We start from the raw sequence: 12,098 nt of genomic DNA on the forward strand, positions 1-12,098 counted from the left end.
TAACACCCACGTAGGTATACCGTATGTGTAACGACATCACATTAATCCTAATGTATGTCGGCGGGTATACGTGAGGTACAAAAGGGCTGCGCTGCACACGTGTGATTGCAGTTCCATTCACCGCCCAATGCCGGACTGGGTCTAAAAATTGTGGTTGCCAGGTGACAAAAGAGGGAACCCACTCCAACCCTCAGCCATAATAATATAATAGAGTTCACATAACAAAGAAATGAAATATTTGAATATGCACACGTGGAAACACAGAAGACAAATTATTGGAACGTTTATTTTTTTACTAATAAGTGTAAATCACCTAGACATAATGTAAAGTAATACCAAATATAGATACCTAATTGCTTAGTTGCATTTCTAATCAAAAGTTTAATGACATGTAAAGTAGTGTTATTTTGAAATGTTTGCAAACTAAAAATGTAATCCAATAAATCTGTAAAGAAAATCAAGAAGATGCATATAGCCTGCATTCTTTATACGTTTTCTACTCAAGTTTTCTTTCAAATAATTTAGACATATATAGCATTTATCATTAATCATACATATGTCAAATTTTATCACCTCCAATTTATTTAGTCTAGCCCATCAAAAGACTAGATTCATATGGTTTTGATTACTTACCTTCAATATTTTTTTATGAGACCCTTGTGAAATACTCAAAATAAAATATACTTTCAATACAGAAGTATAACATGCATATACCAATTTATCAAGAATTTTGGAATAATATTCGGATATATCTAAGCATACTTGTACTACACAATTTGTATATAGACAGCTAAAAACTACAAAAACCTATTACATGCAGCCCACTATATTAGGAGCAATTGCTTAAGTTCACTGCGCGATTGTGCAAATCTGTTAATAATTACTTCATTGTCCAGCTCATCTAACATTTCCTTTTCAATGGATAGTAACATGTAAGATTCCAAGTTTTCCTCAGACATTGAATTTCTTAACCTTGTCTTTATAATCTTCAGTTTTGAAAATGCCCTTTCGCACTGTACTTGGGTAACATATAATGTGCAAATTATTTTATATAGTTCATAAAGGTTATCATATGCCTTGTCATGAAGTCTGTTGGAAGCTAGAATTTTCAGTATACATGATGGGCAAGCAGTGCACATTTCACAGTTGGTGCAACTGCTGCCCATATTTTCAGCATCACTAAATAATAACTTTAAAATATCAAAGTTTGAAGTAAAAGAAAACTGTTCCAATTTCACTTGATCTTTGATGATTTGTGGGAACAACTTGATAGTTTCTCTCAATGCTTCATCTTCAAGACCTTTCTCAGCGATTGTTTTAAAATTTGTAGAGTCCAAGCAAGATAAATCATTATACAACTGTTTGTGTTGTACAAAGCGTGATTCCAGTGACTGAACAATACGATCCATTATTAAATTAAACACATTTACTCTAAAATCAACTAGAGGATCTGAGGAGCTTCCTTCATCACTAGCAAGTTCATCTGCCATTTTTAACTTCTTTCTCTTAACTGGCAATGCATCTTCCAAAGCATCAATTTGAAATGTTATATGTTCATTCAAATTCATCTGCTAAATTTCCTCATTACATTTAATTACAAATTTAAAAGCCTTGCTGTGGATATTATCAAATGTTCTTGTCTGTTCCTTCAACTTTGTTGTAGCTGTATCTACCAAACTCCATGCAGTAAACATACCTAATCCACTGGTCTGCAGGTATTTTGATAAAGGGGCTGTAGTTTCAAATATATACAAAAAAGTAAATGCAGTCAATATGGTTTCAAACTTTTGAAGACTTTGAAGAAAAACGTTTGCTTCATACTTTGTTTTTGCATCAAACTTGTCTGATTTTTAAATCATTGTTAATCATACCAATAAATCCACACAAGTAATCACAAAAGCATCACCAAAGCATCCAAATATAGTTGTTGCTGCATTTGATTTCCCTGACCATCTAGTCTCTCACCTATTAGCTTTAATCGTTGCATTTTTTCTTCTTGTCCCAGATGTTTTCCTACCACTTCTATCCATACAGCCATTCGCTTGTATGATGCTTTCACAAATGTAGCTAAATTCTGAAGCAAATTGAAAAAGGAAACTGCAGGTACACAACATTTTGTAGTCTCAGTTATCACTAGATTCAACACATGGGCATAGCACCATATATGAACATGTTGATCTGCCACATCAGCAATTCTACTTTGTAAACCCTTGTACTGCCCATGGTAGCTTGCAGCGCCATCTGTGCTATCAGATATACATTTTTCTGGGTCAATTTTATGACGTTGTAACATTTTGATTAATAGATCGAAAAGTCCTTGTCCTGTTCCATCATTACTTGGTACAGCTGAAAGTAGTCGCTCATAGATATTACCTTTAAGCACATATCGAATAATAATGCTAAACTGATCACTAGATGAAATATCTTGCGTTGAATCAACCTGTATAGAATAGTATTTTGCTTGATTAACTTCTTGCCCAATTTTTTCTTGAATCATATTTTTCATAATGTTGATTAAATAGTTTATAGTTGTTTTACTCAGGTATGTAACAAGTCCACCACGACCTTTACTGTGAACCTTTCCTTGTTGTTCTAATAGCTTTATTCTCTGCTCAGACTTGCTTTACACTGAAGAAACATGAGCTGCCATTAACTGCACTGTAGCTAAAAAATTATCATGATTCAAAACATCATTACCTAAATTGTAGGCCGATTCATTTCTGTGACCTCGAAAAAGAAGTGTTTGTTTGCTTAACATCTTTATGATATCTATAATTCTCATAACAATACTTCCCTGCTTCGATAGTTCTTCTCTCCTTTTATTCAGCAAAGTTGCTAAAAAGTCATCTAAGGTGCCATTATTAACCACACTGATATAATGCTGAGCATTTTTTACATGCGCTGTTGTTGATTCATGTATAGCCAAGCTCAGGCTTGTAAGCCTGTAATCTCTAAAGCCTTGGACAAAAGGTGATTTACAACAAGTACTAGGTAGTTCAAAGGCTAAGCAGTAAGAACAATATAAGCACCTATTTTCTTTGTTGTATGTTAGCCATTTTCTTGGGACAGAGTCATTCATAACTTTCCTCTCATAGACACGAGCATCAAATGGTAGATCATTAAGTGGCTGAAATGGATGTTGAGCAAAAAACTCTTTCAGATTTGCTTCGTTGCCTTGATTCGGTTCAATCACATGATTTGCCACAGAAACAAAGTTCTTTATGCTTGCAGGAATATGTGATTCACTGTCACTTTCTGAAGGTATACTACCCTTAGATATTGGTGCTACAGGCAGTGCTGATACAGGAATAATCAAGCTAGAAGAACTAGGCCTGGGTTGATTGGTAGAAGAGGAATTTGAATTTGTCTCTGCATTTAAATTAACTGTTCCCTGCTCTTTCAATTTGCATGCCACTGAATTATCACCATGAGTATCATTTCTTTCTTCCTGTTTATTTGTTATAAAAGTAGATATTGACTTGGATGGTATTTGTGGTGTTATAAAATCTTTAATAGACCTACAATTCTTGGCTGATTCCTGCCTTTCTTGTTCTTGTCGCTCTTTGCGTTTCAGTGCTCCAGATTTAAATTTTTTTCATGCTAGTTGGGGGGATATTCCTGAAATAAGAATAAAACCATGCTTATTCTATCAGCTCTCAAATTTTAGTAAATATATATAGATATATATATACTGTGTGTATGTATGTATGTATATATATATATATATATATATATATATATATATATATATATATATATATATATGTATGTATGTGTGTGTGTGCCTGATGTGTATATAAAATCTGTAAATTAATGAAAGTTAACGCACCCTTTCATGTCCAACTGACGTAATAGTACGTAAAAATACTCTATCCCCTATCTATCCAACTGACGTAGCGGTACGTAAAATTTACCGAAATTTTTCGTACGTGTGGTAGGGCCATTTTTTTTTAATTTTCGGACAAGTAGCGATTTCCATAGGCTAGATCATACCTTGGACCATGTATCTCGGGTATCAATACGCCGGCAAAGTAGTTTCTGTACTGCGCATGCTCAAATCCCTGGCGTAGTAAAATTCTCACAATGAAATCAGCCGATCGCACCTACACTTCCCTCTCAATGACCCCAAAGCCATTTTTCTTAACACTCCCTTTATTCTTCAACTTTTCCTCTACATTTTCGTATATTTACAAAGTAATTTCTATGAAAAATAACCGAGATAGGGCTCTTCGAAAACATTTTATTCTAGCAATAAATGTTGACAACGGTAAAATTTTTTTTCGTTTCGATCAATTTATAACGTCAAAATGAAACTGTTGCCGTATCCAAAGCCATTTTTCTTTATCTTCCCTTTATTCTTCAACGTTTCCTCTACATTTTCGTATATTTACAAAGGAATTTCAATGAGAAATAACCGAGATAGGGCTCTTCAAAAAAAAAAAACAAGTTTCTAGCGATAATTCTCGCTATGCGCCGGCAGAACACTCTGTTTCTTATCCACTTTTCTATCAATTTTTTCACCGGCTGAACTTATTCGTTTTCTATTGATTTATATGTCGATATTTAGGGAATTTTATTGGCTTTCTCATAAAAAATAATTAATTTGCCTGACTTTCATAGTTGTTGGGTTAGGAACGAAAATATAAAAAAAAGTAAAGATTTTTTTGTTTTTTTTTTGTTAAATAACTCACATTTTTTTGTATTTAGAGGGCTGGGACTCTTACTCTGACTATTCCACCATAAAATACTAACAGTTAGAAAAAAAAGGACAGCAAAATTAACGTTGTTGGCATAAAATTTATATTTTTGCTGAATGTTCAAAATAATTATTTTTTCGCACTGTCGAGCGCTCCCAGACACCTCGGATATCTGGGGACACAGTGCTCAAAACTAAGCGGATATGAAAGAGTTAACGCAAACCAAAACTTGGATCAAGAATGTATATGCAATCCTACAATGAAAAATATTGAAAAGGCTGAATTAGTCACTGTAAATTGATTTAGAACTGCATAATATATTTGGATAATTTGTGAAATCGCATTCGTTTGACAAGTCACAAGTATAGTAAAATAGGAAATATGTACTTAGGCCCTGAAAGCTTATAGCTAAGTCATGTTTCAGTATCAACATTGCTCTTATTTTGCCATAGACCGTAGTACAGTAAGGATCGACTTATCACAAGTTATAATTTTGAATTTCATTTCCTTGACATTTTTTCATCATCTTCGCAAGATCTATCAGATACTGATAGACCAAAAGGACAGGTTACAAAAACAATCAATGCAACTCACTTCTTAAGGGAGTCAGTCACTAGTCAAATACATTACTGTACTGCTACAGAACTGACTGTGTCCATGGATGACGGCTGAGGCGTGTTGAACCGCTGCAGTCCTACCACTGCACAATTGCTATAAGGAATTGTCTTTTTCAATGCCCACAATGCACTTTAGATAAGAGATCGTCCCCGTGTGTCAATGCGTGTATTAACATGCGTAATATATACTTAGTTAACTTATATAAAATAAAAGATATCAACAGATGGCAACCTAAATGACCCTACGAAAATCAGGATATTTTAATCTTGACAACAGTGACTGATCGTGTTCCGTACCTGTACCGTGCTGTACGATACTTATGAGTTGTTCTCTCTCTCTCATACATACATACATATCTCACACACACACACATACATATATATATATATATATATATATATATATATATATATATATATATGTGTGTGTGTGTGTGTGTGTGTGTGTGTGTGTGTGTGTGTGTGTGTGAGAGAGAGAGAGAGAGAGAGAGAGAGAGAGAGATAGAGAAAGAGATTTGATTGATTAAAAGGAGTGTTTACCCAGCTCTTTGAAGGAGAAAGCTACACACACACACACACACACACACACACACACATATATATATATATATATATATATATATATATATATATTGATATATATATATATATATATATTTATATATATAATGCACATTATATAATATATATATATATATATATATATATATATATATATATATATATATATATATAATGCACAATTATATTAATATATGTTTTGTCTTCTAAAAATAGCCATTTTTTTCTTATATTCGAGTTTGAAGATATTTCCTATCGACATATATAAACATATATATTTCACAAAATGATTTCACTTACCATGCTGCATATACTAGTGACAAATAAATCTCTACTTTCCCTCACTGTCATGCAAATTGCATCTGTTGTGTGGGATGGACAATAACCAACTAGTCATAAGTCGCTCTATATATTAAACCGCTGCCACCAACTATTAAATGAGTTTTTAGGACCAAATGACACTTGTTTAAACAAATTAAACAAACAGGCAACTCCACCTACCTCATTCATTGCACATCGTTCCAGCATGAGCTAAAAATGCAAACTAGGCTAATGAATCCCGGTAGATACAAAAATATACTTTTTATTTCCCAAGTTAGCTAACATTAAAGGGAACAGAATGAATACATTACGTGGAATTAAATGAATAAAGTCTGACCCCCCCAAAACACCGTAAACTGTCAATTTCCTCTCCTGAACCCGGTTTAAGTAAACACTCCCCCTAAAATCTCACTGTCTGATTAACTATGCCATTAAAATGGTCATTAAAGTCTTTAGAGAGCCCATTCGCTTATATGGTGCCATGAACCCATCTGAAATAAAGAGACATCTTTATTACACCACGCTACATGTAAAAGTTAATTAAAATGAATGGTACGCACTACACTTCTCTTTCTCTTTTCACTTCAAAGGGTAACTTTTCCAAAGTCTTGTATTATTCTACCTAGTGATGGGTGTTCTCAAACCTCCTACAGGTGCGTTCTGCACAATGACACAAGCAATCAAAGAGTGTCCTCTCTTCTTTGCATCACCTATCACTAAGGCCCATACACCATACGCTACGAACACACACACAGACACGTCTTGTGGAGTGCCTAGCGACGACAGGCAGCCGCATGATCTAATCATGTGATCTCTGAGGTGTCGCTAACCTCAAGTTGCATAGGTCACCATTCCTGGCTGTTTGTCATTTCAGCATTCTTCGAGGAGTCAAGCGCTTATCACCAAGCGTCTCTGTCTTTAACCGGAAAAAGCTGAGATTAACAATTCACTACCACACCTTTTTTAATATATATATGTATATATATATATCGTGTATATATATATATATATATATATATATATATATGTATATACACACACACACACACACACACACACATATATATATATATATAATATATATATATATATATAATATATATATATATATATATATATTATATTATATATATATACACACACACACACACACACACACACATATATATATATATATATATATATATATATATATATATATATATATATATATATATATATATATATATATATATATATATATACATATATATATATATATATATATATATATATATATATGTATATACCCACACACACACACACACACACACACACACATATATATATATATATATATATATATATATATATATATATATATATATATATATATATATATATATATATATATATATATATATATAACATATATATATATACATATATATACTATATATATTATATATATATATATATATATATATATATATATATATATATATATATATATATATATATCTATATATATATATATATATATATATATATATATATATATATGTATATATATACATATATATATATATTAAAAAAGGTGTGGTAGTGAATTGTTAATCTCAGCTTTTTCCGGTTAAAGACAGAGGCGCTTGGTGATAAGCGCTTGACTCCTCGAAGAATGCTGAAATGACAAACAGGCAGGAATGGTGACCTATGCGACTTGAGGTTGGCGACACCTCTGAGATCACATGATTGGATCATGCGGCTGCCTGTCGTCGCTAGGCACCCCACAAGACGTGTCTGTTTGTGTGTTCGTAGCGTATGGTGTATGTAAGGTTATATATATATTATATATATATAGATATATCTATATATATAATATCTACTATATATAATATATATAAATATATACATATATATATATCATTCATTGAATAGAATGGCTTTCTCACTGTTAATCAGCTTTTTTGAAATTGCTTCATATTTTCTAATTATTTTCTTTACTTCATTGTTCAGGTTACTAATGGACACATAATGGGGTTCTTCCATTTACTCCAGTATTTTTACACGCGACAGCCGTTTCGTCGCCCTTTGTTGTGACAATGACATAGAAGAATTAGTAAATAAACTCCAAGCAAATTCTACATTAAATTTTACGGTAGAAAGAAGTGATGAGAAGATGCTCCCTTTCTTGGACGTACTTGTGACCCAAAAGAACAACAAATACAATACCACCGTATACACTAAAAAGACAGACGCTGGAAGATGCTTAAATGCTAGAGGAGAATGCCCTGATGCATATAAACGATCTGTGGTAAATGCATACATAAAACGTGCCATAACACACTGTTCCACGTGGAAAGCGACTAACGAAGAAATCAACAGAGTTCAACAGCTGCTCACAAATAACGGATATCCAGATGACATGATCCAGCAAGTTGTCAAAAAGAGATTAGAGGCTTTCCATAATCCGACCCCGAGGAACAACACACAAGACAAAGACAAAGAAATAGTGATATACCATCAGATACCATACAACAAACACCACGAAGATGAAAGGAAAGCCATCCTTGGTATACTGCGAAGAGGAACCACCCCCCTAGCGCCATATAACAAAATAACAGCAAGGATTTACTGCAAACCAAACCTTACGGCCTCTTTGGTAATGAAAAATAGTACGGCCCCATCGACGGAGAAGGAGGTTAAATCTGATATAGTATACAAGTTTGTCTGTGCTGACGAGCAATGTCAGTCCCCCCAAAAATGCTATATCGGACACACAACCACCACACTCAAACGTCGCATGCAGGCCCACAGAAACCAAGGAGCCATTCATCAGCACTTTGTGGATACCCACAATAAAAAACCATCATTACAAGAACTTCTCACAAACACCAAAATAATACACAAGGAAGGCAACTACAATCGTTTATTGATATCAGAAGCAGTCAGCATCGCAATGCAACGTCCCAGCCTTAACATCCAACGTGAGGCAGACCGTTCCTTGCCCTCGTGTAGGAGGCAGTCCTTCAACCGCGTGGAACAAAACCCCCACACGCGGACAGGAGCGCACTCTGACTTTCAGTGAATTAAACATATATGTAATTAATATATATTTATGTATAATGTGTATATAATAACTTACTTTCAACTTTTTTATATAATTTCTGTTGTTAACATATTTATTTATTTGTCTTATTTTATGTTTCACTATAGTCTTTTGTAAATACTTAAAACTAGGTATCTGGCAATTGTACTACCTTTCCGTCCTCATGACGTCACAAAACGCATGTAGGCTCACATTTGTATCAGTACGCTTGAAAACGTCAATACGTATAGGTTGACGAAACAGCTGTCGCGTGTAAAAATACTGGAGTAAATGGAAGAACCCCATTATGTGTCCATTAGTAACCTGAACAATGAAGTAAAGAAAATAATTAGAAAATATGAAGCATTTCAAAAAACTGCTGTTAACAGTGAGAAAGCCATTCTATTCAATGAATGTTGTATCCGTGAAAAATTGTGCCCTAGAATATATAGTCCCTATATATATATATATATATATATATATATATAATATATATATATATATATATATATATATATATATATATATATATATATATATATATATATATATATATATATATATATATATATATATATGTATATATAATATATATATATATATATATATATATATATATATATATATATATATATATATATATATATATATATATATATATATATATATATATATATATATATATATATATATATATATATATATATATATATATACATATATATTATTATATTGCTACTTTCAAAATGCATGTTTCCCTCTTTGAAATGTCATGTAGATTGTGTAACATTTTTTCAGATTCCTAGATAGCTTAGAATTTCGCATTACATAATGCAAATGAATATATAACGTAAAAAGAGAGAGATCTTCTTTGTCTGTTTGAAACTACGAATGTTTAACTTTTATGTCAACACTTTAAGATTAGAGGGTCTGCGAGATCCGTTTGCTTTCCTAAATCTGTCAACGCATGTGATAGCGATCGAATGGAGTCTTGTGTTGTTATCAAAACATGTCAATCTTAATTGTCGCTCAGCCTCCATTTCGATCGAATAGAGTACGTCTTTCTTTTTTTTTAACAGACTGGACTCGTACGCGTATATCTTTGATCAAAACCATGTGCATATTGCACATTTCTTTATGAAGATTGCGTCAGATTTCGAAGCTACTGGAAGCATTCGTGCCAAATACGTTTTTTGTCATCTCAGTCCAGTTTTCGCAAGGGAAGAAGATTTCATTAGATCATAGAACCTCGAGGCGGTTAGATCGCTCTCTCTCTCTCTCTCTCTCCCTCGACATCATTGAGATTATATTAACGTAACGTAAATTGGTCACTCGTAACTTAGAATTTCATATTTGATATTTCTTCGAGTTTATTTAGTGTTATCTAGTTTCTTTTGTGGAATCTGAACAAACATTATTTCGTAACGGCGCCTGCAGCAAGAGAAAGAAAGAAGTTGGTATACCAAAAAGGTAAAGTGTTATATTTTCATTAGTTGCAACTAATAATGGATAGGGAGTGTGTGGTTAACTAATAATTGATAGGAACTGTGGTTAACTAATAACAGATGGTTGTGAAGGTTTGGTAAAAACTGTTGGTTACAGTGTTTTGAGTGAAAAAGATTTACACTTTTACACATTGCTGATTTTTTTGGTGTTTGTGTTTGTTCCATTGTTTGTGCATTTGTTCATTTTCTTATTGAAGTGTGCCTTTTTATTTTATATTTTCATTTACATTCACAATTTAATTGACTTAATTATTTTCATTGCTTAATCATTTCACATTTAATTAAATTTAACACTTGTGAATTAATTTGCATTTACTTAGATTTCTTTTCAAGTTTTATTATTGTTTAGCACTTGTGAATTAATTTCAAATTTTCAATTATTGCCTAACACTTTTGAATTTTGATTGAATTAATTTTCTTGAATTTTGTGATAAATTAATTTGGATTTAATTTTACTTAATTCAATTCAAGAATTAATTAAACTTTACTTTGTTTTCAAGTAACAGTAATTTTCCCTGATATTGTGAATTTCACTTATAAATTTTGAATTTGATAATAGATTTTTGTATTTAAAATTTATATAAGTGTTTTCATTCTTATACCAGTATATTTGAATTTAATTATGATTATATTTATGTTAGGTAGAAACATAGAGTGGTAATTGATTTACTTTCCTTCAATTTACTTGAAGTGACTTAGAACCAGGGAAGTACTTAGACTCCTGAAATCAGGGAAATACTTAGATTTTAAAGTTGTTGATGGAGTGATGCCCTTTGATTAATTTAATTACTTACAAGATTACCTCACACCTGTTTTGATGAACTTAGTCTGATTTTCTGCAATACTGGTAAGTGTTAAGGGATCACTGTTGCCTTTAGAGTATTCAGTCGTTTAAACGTGTTATGAGGGTTCAGGTGTCTGGCTTTTGTGAGGTAACATTAAATGAATGGTAAAGTGTAGTAACCAGATACTTGGCAGTTCGTAACAATATGTATATATATATATGTATATATATATATATATATATATATATATATATATATATATATATATATATATATATAACCTTACATTTAGAAAGGAATTTGTTCAGTAATGAAATTTTCCATGGTCTTACGTGTAAGGGGCCCACTTGCCATCAGGTAAGCTGGAAATCTGGCCAGTCCGCCACTGTCACCGCCTGTCTGCAGCCAGAAGTATTTCCCTGCTGCTAAATCAACATTGAGAACATTGACGACACAGAGCCCAGGTAATGGAGGCCCTCATGGAGTATGTGCAATGCATGGTATTGGTGGAAGTTGTGAAGACCTACATTGCAATTGAAAATCAT

Source organism: Macrobrachium nipponense, chromosome 33, assembly GCF_015104395.2.
Source record: "Macrobrachium nipponense isolate FS-2020 chromosome 33, ASM1510439v2, whole genome shotgun sequence".
NCBI lineage: Eukaryota > Metazoa > Arthropoda > Malacostraca > Decapoda > Palaemonidae > Macrobrachium > Macrobrachium nipponense.